Below are 10175 nucleotides of genomic sequence, written 5' to 3' on the forward strand. Positions count from 1 at the left end.
TTGCTGCTGAATAGTGTGATCAACCAGCAAGAATGCACGCTTTCATTTATCGCAGTACAAATCTGCTGCCGCAGAAATTGTGCACTCTGTGGACCGACACTTAAACTCACTGCTTCCTCATTTCTTACCTGATCGTTCCAGGTGAGCTGCAGAGGAAAAAAATATCAGTAAGATGGACCTAAAAATACAAATCGGACTTGATTGTGAAATTCTGCTAACAACATGCAAAAATATTTGGCCTTTTTAAGCTCGAAACTAAAATGAGACTTGTTAGAGATGTAAACAAAGGAAGCATTGTTTTTAAATGTCACCTGTGGTGCAGTTAGAGTCCACAACAGGTGCACGTGTGGGAGGGAGAACACGTAGTTCGGACCAGTTTTGCTAAGCATGCGTATATATGCCGAGGCAATCTAAAGATCTGTCCACTGCATCAAAAGGAGGCAACGCTCAATCAGCAACTTACGGTACATTTTCTAGCTCATTTTCCAATCTCACTCCTGGTTTTCTTTTCTGGCAAACGTTTCCTCCCAGTTTTTGCAGTCCAATATCAATATACTGTTCGCGCTCTGAAGCAAGGCAAACCCCCACAATTGACCCCCGTTTTTAGACTGAGATGTGATGAAATATAGGCGGACGTCAGCTAACCAGAAATCCTGTTTTTGTTTTGTTGGTAGCGCTGCCCCCCGCGCTCAGTGTCACAATAACCTTGTCATCAACCATCTCGACATTCCACTCTGTAGGTGTAGAGAAGTCATACGTCTCAATGTTTTTGTTTTACTTTACTTTGCTGGGGACACATGTTTTCATGCACTGATGTTTAAAAGGTTGGAAAAGCAGGAAAAAAAAACAACCCAGTTCCTCCCTCCTGCCGCTCTTTTTCTCGTTAGCTGAACAAAAAGGCAGTTATTCTACGCTTTTTAAGGAAAAAAATGATCCCATGCAGTAGTGAATGTGGCACCGAGCCTGTCTGTATATCTGGTATCTGAAATCATTTTGTTTTTACTGACCAGTATTCTGCTTAAAATAAAAAAAAGGAAAAAAAAAAAATAACCCAAAAAATAACAACAACAAAAAAAGTTTGCTTCTGTGACGGTTTTATTGCTTAGCAGCGCACGTGGTTGTGAAAATTTAGAGTTAGCTTCAGGACACCTATAAAAATGAGAAAATGACAAAAAAAGAAGAAAAAAAAAAAACACCCTTCGATACCCCCCCACCCCACACCCCTCCCTGGTTATTGACGTAATAATAGATTTGTGTATGTCTTTTAAAAAAAAAAAATTCCAACTCTAGTTTCACCTTACATGTTATAAACAGGACAAAATGTAAAAGACGATTTAAAGTGAAATAAAGGTTTTATCAGTTCGAATCGGCCCTCTTCTGTTTATTATCACCAATGGCCACATGGTTTTTGTTTGTTTTGGGGGTTTTTTTGTTTGTGGAGTTTTCTGATTAAAGATGAACGCCGTCCAAGATGTCACATCTGGGAGTTAGTGACAGCCAAAGTCAGAAACGAGTTTTAAAGCACAGTTGAGGCAAAAATGCAAATATTCAGCAGTACAGCAGGAGCTCGCTGTATTCTTCTGCTTTTAGAACGGTCGTTTGTAAAATAAGGAAGCATCAGATGTTTGCTGTCTTTATGAGGTCCGAGTAACTATAGTTGGAACTTCTGCCTCTGATGTTTTTCTCTTCCCTCTACCTTCAGCCATAAAGGTTTTTCTTTGGTGTGTTTAGATATCAACGGATTTGCATTTTATCAGAAAGAAACGTCAGCTCAACGTGGCTTTGATTAAATTGTGGACATTAAGCATCACACCTTTACAAACTCTTATCGAGTATCCAGATCCAGAGACTCAATCCATGCATGGCTTGAAGGGAATTTTCATCAGCATCAGACTTTTTATATTCAATTTATATTATTTCTCGTGTAGTGGTTCACTTCCTTTATAATTTTGCTTTGTATACATGCAGAACATAATATGACGTAACAAAACTCCACTTCTGTGCATCCCTTACAGTCATCTGAATGATTACCACAGCCTGATGTAGCCACTGTGTTGAACTGGGCATTTTGAAGCCTCAGTGTTGGGATTTTGGAACCAGAAGTCGCCATGTTTAGTTTATTTCAAGGCTATTTAGCAAGCTGCATCGTTACCCTGTGAAGGTAGAATGTGAAGACACAAGTCAGCTTTTTTGGCTAAAAAACAGACTCGTAAAACACTAGAATTTCACTCGGAGACTGAAGCACAAGGTGAGTCATAATTTTAGTCAGATAACCAATTAAAAATGCTCCAGAGGTCTCCGACAGCTCACACGAATAGGTTACATTTGGTTCTATGAAAATGATGAAGGGGAGGCCTCTCAGATACTGATGACTTACAGCTGTCTGTGTCAGGACACTTGTAAGGAAAAGTAGCCCCACCCCTAACCCCAATATCCAGGTGCATGAGTTATTGAAAACATTGATGACTGGGGCTGTACTTTCCATGGAAACCAGAATCACTTTGTACCAGCTGGCAAACATCTTTTTTTTTCCCCCATGTGTGTGACGTGTGTGTGTGTGTGTGTGTGTTTGAGATAAGCGGATGGATGTTGTTGTTTTTTTTTAAATCTGCTCTTCACTGAATATTTATGGTAACCTCTGAACACTGAGTTGTAGGGATTTAATCAATCGGTCTATGAGAATGGGGGGGAAAAACCTTACCAGATTAAATTGCCAAATCTCGTGATTAAGATGTTGTTCTTCTATGTATCATTCACTCAGGCCTATTATGACATCTTGCATGTCTGCACGACACACTGTATAGCCTCTTTTACATCAGAACCATGATCCTTCAACTTAACTTTCACTTTGTGAAGTGGAGGAGCTCGGAGGGAGCTGGGTGGGGCAGGAGAGAAGTGAAGATGTCTGTCCAGAAAAGACTTCCAGGGAGTAATCTAAGGATGTTTTCACATATGTACTATTTAGCAGTGGCGTGTCCAGCGGGGTGGCCTGTGCCCCCCCAGGCCACCCCCCCCCAACCAGACTGGCCACCCCAGGTGCCACCCCAAAGGCAAAACAATAAAATTCAATCAAATATCAAATGTACGATTATGTTTTCACGGTGAAGCTCAGATATCCGAGTGTAAGTGAATGCAGCATTGGCTTCTGCGCTATGTGCATCAAGTTAGCAAAGGTAGGAGAGCCAAGCATGAAAGACGGCACTGCACGAAACAATTTTTCGGTGAAAGAAAATGAGGACAGAATAAATGTCCCGGTAAGTAATATTAAGTTTGAGTTTAGTAAACTAAGGTGAAATTAGAATACCAAGGAAAAAATTGCACTTAAAGAATTATTGCAGCCATCGAATATTTCAGACAGTATGCTACTGAGGGCAGCTAACATAAGAGTTATGAGTTATAAGATATAATCTAAGTCGTAACATTGCTGTATGGAGCTGCAGATTTGGTTGCAGGTTAACATAGCTGGACTGGCCATCGGGCATACCGGGCATATGCCCGGTGACTTATTTTTAATTTTTTTTTGTAATGGCATGAACAATGAGAGGTGGTGGATTGGCCAGATGCAGGTCGATGTGTAAAAATAACTCAGTTGTTTGGTGGTGTCTATGGCGGGGCTTCCACAGAGGCCAGCAGGTGGATGAGGGAAGGGGAGGCAGGAGGAGAGCCCCGAGGCGGCCACCAGTCCGAGTGTCAGGTGAACTGAACTTCAGGTAAGAAGTTATGACCTGCAGTCTATCTGGGTCAGATATAAACCAAGTTTAGGTGGAGTTTATTTTTGTTGTGCTGACTTTTTACTGTCAGTTACAATAACTCGTACTGCGTTCTAGCCAGCTTGACGGAGTTTTTATACAGCTGGGTGGGTGCTATGATGTTACTGATAGTGAACTTCTCTCATTCTCCCCCCTCCCTCTCCTGTTGCTACTTCAATCATGAAACTGATCAATGATCAGCTGATCGGCTTTTTTCTCTTGTTTATTTATCGCCCACTTTGCGCCAGAAAGGAAACCAGCAGATGTCGCGCTAAACAACAGCAGCACGTTTAAGCTTGATCAGCTTTTGTTAGAATTTATTTAATATTAATTTCTAGTATCAGCTGATGTTTGCTGGAGCCACAGCTGTAAACCTGCTGGTCATGATGTCGGTTTGGTTATGTGGTGAGAGGGAAACATGAAGATGAAACCAGGAGATGTCCTTACTGAATCATCAGAGCTGAACAGATGATGGAGAAACAGGTTTACCTTTTAGGTGACATGGATGAGTTGAAGGGAAGTTATGAACTGTTTCTGAGAGACAAATAACACCAGGATCCTTTTTTATGTAGCTGACAGCTGGTAACTGTGCAGGGGCGGGTCTAGGAAAGTTTTGCCAGGGGGGCCAGGTAGGGCATTAACAGGCAAAAGGGGGGCACAAAGAAATACCTTTCTTTCTTATTCTCATTTAAAATGTCTAGCTTTTATTAAATAATTATCTAAATCTTACAACCAAAGTTTTTATCTGATGTAAAATGTATAGAAATCATACATATACCAACAAGACGGTGTACATATGGAAAAGATATATATAAATTTTATAAAGTTTGTATCTGTCTTGTGTGAAACTTGTATGAAAAGCATACAAGAGTAAAAACAGATATAAGATCCCTTGAAAGATTATATAATGAATCTTGTATGTTTTGGATACTAAAACAACATATGAAAGTAATAAGAAAGTGGCCATTTTCATGAGTAAATCATGTAAGTTTTTACTATTTCTTTTCCATATGGGACTGTCACAACAGCATTTGTTTTCATTCAAAGGCTTTATGGCTTTAATACCTGGTGGGCCGGTCTGTAGTCAAAATGCCCGATTTTCTGTCCCAGTCCAGCCCTGCAGGTTAATACTGGCAGTGTCACCATGCCAGCTGACTGTATTTCATCATCAGCCAGTGTTGTTCTTGATCAATATTACCAAAGTTTACCATAAGGCAGCATAGAAAGTATTTACTTGCTTTCAGGTTTCATTCAAATGTTAGTCTTTTCAGTTGTTTCCCCACTTTTTTCCTGTTTCAAAATCACCAGTTTGTGAGAAGATTATCTTCTTTTTTTTAACAGGCAGATAAAGTTTTACATTGGAATTGGCTAATTTGTCAATTGTTTGTTACAAATGTTCGTATTTTAATATTCAAAAATGTTTTTCCCAAAACATATGTGCACTATATGTCAGTAAAAATACTATGCAAATATTGCTGTCCTTGAATACTGAGTAAACACTGACAAAGCACTGATTGTATCTCTTGTACTTTATCAACACAGTATCTAAAAACTTTGCACCATAGTGGTTAAAATCTCATTCGAATAAGAGTTAAAAGCGCATTCGGTTATTAGGTTTATAGGGTTATTGAATTATGGTTAACGGTTGGTAGGTCTGTGAAGGTTCTCAGTCATCCAGGTCATCGTAGTCAAAGGAGCTTGCAAGCTCCTTTGATTAACGGTTGGTAGAATTTTTTAAACTTTATCTGCCAATTACATCTGCCACCCTTCTCCAAATCTGTGCCCCTACCTGGCCCCCCCAACAAAAATTTTCTAGACACGCCACTGCTATTTAGGTGCTTATAATTGATCTCTGCTTGGTTTTTGCTGTGGGATTAGTTAATTTGTGCAAATGCCATCACAATATCTGGGTCAACCGCTCGGACTACAGAGCTACATCTCCAGAGAGTTTATTCTATGGTGAGAACATGATTCAAGCTCAATCTGACCTGACTACCAGGTGTACACTGCAATCTTCCTGTAGGCTGGTATGCTTTGCATTCTGCAGCAGAGTAAACAAACTATAGCAACTATCCTGGTGCATTTAGTTTGCTGGAAATGGTCTCCAAATAAATATAAATCTTAAAGGAAAATGTTCTTGTTACCACCCTTTGTCATGTGTTTACATTGTTATATAAGATGAATGTTCTCACGTGGTTTGGATGAGGCCACCCTTGGAGTTTCATTTAAGAAAAAAAAAAAAAGCTACAAGTTTGCAGATCCATCAGCTGATTCAGATCGAATGAGCAATGGGTGTTAAAAGACCTTGATCAAACAAACCTGCCTCTCCCTGAACCTGGATCTGCAGGTTTCTTCTGGTTAAAATTTAGTTTTTCCTCCCCACTGTTGCCAAGTGCTTGCTCAACAGTGGTTGATTGAAGGTGCCTTGAAGGAGCTGCTGTCATGATTTGGCGCTATGTAAATAAAACTACTGAATTGAATAGATGTACAATGTTGGTACAGGATCAACATTTCACCTGGCCAGTCACGTCTAAGCGTTCAGGTAGCATTACCCAAGAAGCTATTAAGAACTTTCACTAGGAAACTAACATGACTAGCCTAAATTTGGCTAACAAGAAAACGATGATACAATTTTTTTTTTATTATTTTTTTGTATAAATTAATAAAGAAAACATCTGAAATGCTTACCAGAAGAGTTTTATATAAACAAAGGGGTTTTTCCCCTCCACATTCCAAGATATGACCGTTGATCCTGGACCAACATTATGAGGATGATGGAGCCTCAACACCAACACGGGGATATCAAATAGACCAGTATAGACTACATAAAGCACATGACATCACTTTGAAATGTTTATAAATTTCACATCGGTCTCACTGTTTGAAATGTATTCTAAAACTTTTTGAATTGGAAAAGACTGCAAACGTAGCACCTCCACTTTATACACTGAAACAGCCATCTATCTGGAAAACTTTACTATTGTTATAGTTGCCATATAAGTGGGTTTGCAGTTATAGTAAAGGAATAAACAACCATCACTTTTAAAAAGGTTTGACTTGAGTGTGAAATTACATCAGTGGAAAAAGTTTAAATGTTTGAACCAATGGGAAGGGGGGAGAGGGTTTGCTTCAGGCAGCTGGTTTCCAAGAAAAATGGAGAGCCAACAGAATCTAAAGGCACCTCTGCTACAAACAACTATTTAAAGCCGGAGGAATTTTACCCTCCAGTATCCCCTGAAGTGAATATTACTGTGATGGAGGACCACGCTGGTCCCAAGTCACGTCAGTTTGAGGCATTTGCTTCAGCCCCAGTAACGCCCAGAGCCACTGCTCTAAGAGCTGATGAAATCTGCAACCGTTTCCAAGCCGTCTGAGGGGAAATAATCTACTCCTCCAGTGCTCACACAGCATCAAAGTACAAAACAATGCACCAAATATGAAAGTTACCTAAAATATCCTGTGAAAGACGGACAGGATGGCGATGGAGTGGTTAGAACTGGTTTGAACCCCTGCTGGGGCCTTTCTCTGTGGAGTTGCATGTGTGGTTTTCCTCCAGGTACTCCGATTTCATCCTGCAGCCCAAGGACATCTATGCTAGGCTAGGTTCACTGATGATCCTAAACGGATTCATCACAGATGTGAAGAAAATAAAGTGATATGTGAACTTGTGACTCTGAAATATCTGACTATATGAACATGACGCAGGTTCAGATACACTTGTATTTAATTTTAACATGTTTTTATATATGTTTTTTCAGGACTGACTATGGCAGCAGTGATCTTTTGAAATGCAGATTTAGCTAAAAATGTCAATATTAAGTAGAGGATGGATCATCGGGTGTGCAGCTCAGAGTCTGCACTACCTCTAAACACCCCCTGAATATATCGGGCTCTGGCTGCTCGAGTCTTTCGTATTTTTATCTGTTTGAGCTCGTTTTTGCTCTCCGAGTGTTGAATCCACTTTGATGTGCTGTCTTTCTGAATATTTTATTGTGCGCACACTCAGCGGGGTGAGAGATTGAGTGGTGTGAATGTAGATGATAGTTAACTGCTACTTGAGCATTGTACATCTATTAATTAAGGGCTATGCAGGATTTCTGGATCTTTCTTTGTGTACAGGAGATATTAGACCATTAGTTTTGTGCCCAGAACTATGTAATTTGGTAAAACTGAAACTGAATTACTGAAGTTAGTTAGTCAAGCTGAGCATAATGAGACACATTAGGAGGTAAAGAGGTGTTAAAGGTTACGTCAGGCCTGATGAAGAACGGTTTTGTCTGTGAACCTTATTTTTTTATTGACTGCATTGCAAAATGCCAACCTGTTTTTCTTTTTGTTTTTTTTATCTGTAGTTCACAGGAAACACTATTAGATTTGACAGATACTTTCTTTTTCTTTTAGAAAACTAGTTGAGAGGAAAGACAAGCTGCTGTAGTTCTTTGTAAGTGCTTTACAGTTAAGTGAAGTTGTTGGCTTCTCTCCTGCCTGACTGAACTGGACCGGATCTGGGGAAGGAGTCATGTCTGAGTGTGCTGCCAACAAAAACAGCACTTATCTCAATTTCTTGGTTGCACTTTCGATTTGAGGCTGACTTGTGTGTACAGATGAGGAGGAAAACCTCCAAACATAACAAATGGAATTCGATGTTTTCATTTGACTATAAAATATGCTAATCTTTATGTAAAAAAAATAAATAAATAAAAAAAGCTATGCTGATGATTTCTGACAATATTTTCACGGACCGGCCTTTAAGTTGTTGCAGATAAATAATTTATGCATAACACACGGGAAAAGACCCAGGGAAACAGCGTTAACGATAAAAACGATTAAAAAAAATAACGATAAAAACTGGTAAACACCCTGAAAACTATACATTTCACACTCGAGCCTCAACTCTCGCGGCCCGGTATCAAACGACTCAGGGACCGGCCCGGGGGTTGGGGACCGCTGAATTTAATGACTCTGAAAGTGGTATGGTTGTTGGTGCCAGACAGCCTGGTGTGAATACTTCAGAAGGTTCTGATCTTCCCAGAGTTTCCCACATAAAGAAGAGAAAGTATCCAGTGCATCATGGGAAGCCTCTCAGCAGTCTAGGCCTATTATAGCATAACTAAGGGATGGTTCAGGATAAGCTGATCCAGCCTGTAACTATTGGAATCAGTTTTTTAAATAAAGGGAAGTTTTAAGACTAATCTTAAAAGCAGAGCGAGTGTCTGTCTTCTGAATTCAAACTGGGAGCTGGTTCCACAAAAGAGGTGCCTTAAAGCTTTATGCGCTGTCTCCCATTTTGCGTCTGAAAGCTCTAGGAACCACATGTAAGCCACCAGTCTGAGAGCGAAGTGTTTGGTCAGGATAATATGGTACTATGAGGTCTTTAAGATGGGATGGGGCCTTATTATTCAAGATTTTGTAGGCAAGAAAGATTTTAAGTTTAATAATTCGTGTCATATTGAAAAAAGATTGCACAAAGCCATCCAGATTTTAAAAAAATTATTTCTTCTTGCTGTTTATGTTACATAGACACAAGCAAATCCATGTGTAGTTGTGTATAAATCAATGAGACGATCAAATCCTACAGTAAGTATGACGCTGTATGCAGCACCTGGTCAGCTTAGCAAATTGGGGGAAACTGTAAACCTGTGTCACTTGTGTCATTTGTCTTTTTTAGAAGCAGCAACACCAACACATATACAAAATAAGGTATCTTAGCACTTAAAGGGGTAAGCTAATAACTACCAAGCTAGTAGGGGTGTAGTTAGTTTGTCTTACTTTCATCTGATGCTCTGCCAAGTGATCAAGTGCTGTCATATTTTATTTTAAAGACTAAAAGAAGGTAGAGCATGCTCAATCTTTTTTTCCCCTCAAATTTATTTGCAGTTAAAACAGAAGCAAGTGACAAAACTAAAATAACAAACTGCAAAAACAACAGTGAGATAAAACAAAGGATCAAGCATAGATGTGCTTCAAAGTTTCCCTGAATGAATAACTTGATATACATGTGGAGGTGCTGTCACTGAAACAAAAAACATGATTTTAGCTTCAGCAGATGAAAGATGGACACAGGCACTTTAGTCAGGATGGAGATGCTAAGCTACAGCAAGTTAATAAGAAATTTTACTCTATCTACAATGAAATAGAAAGTTCACAGAATGAGGCAATACTTTGTACATAAGGACCCGTGTGAGGACACTACTACTTGGTTCACATACTGCATATGTCAAGAGAAGGGGAACAAGTCGACGTTCCGAAGCTAAAGTACCAAGCCAACCTCTCTCACTTGGGACAGAGAGAAATGAAATGAAGCAAAGTAGTAAGAATGTGGTGTCCAATAGGTGACAGAGATAATATATGCAGATAACCAGAGAAGGACTCCGCTCTTAGTTATAATTTGAACCATAAACAGACTGCACAAGTCTTACAACCTGG

This window comes from Aulonocara stuartgranti (assembly GCF_965226115.1).
Source record: "Aulonocara stuartgranti genome assembly, chromosome: 5".
NCBI classification, from domain to species: domain Eukaryota; kingdom Metazoa; phylum Chordata; class Actinopteri; order Cichliformes; family Cichlidae; genus Aulonocara; species Aulonocara stuartgranti.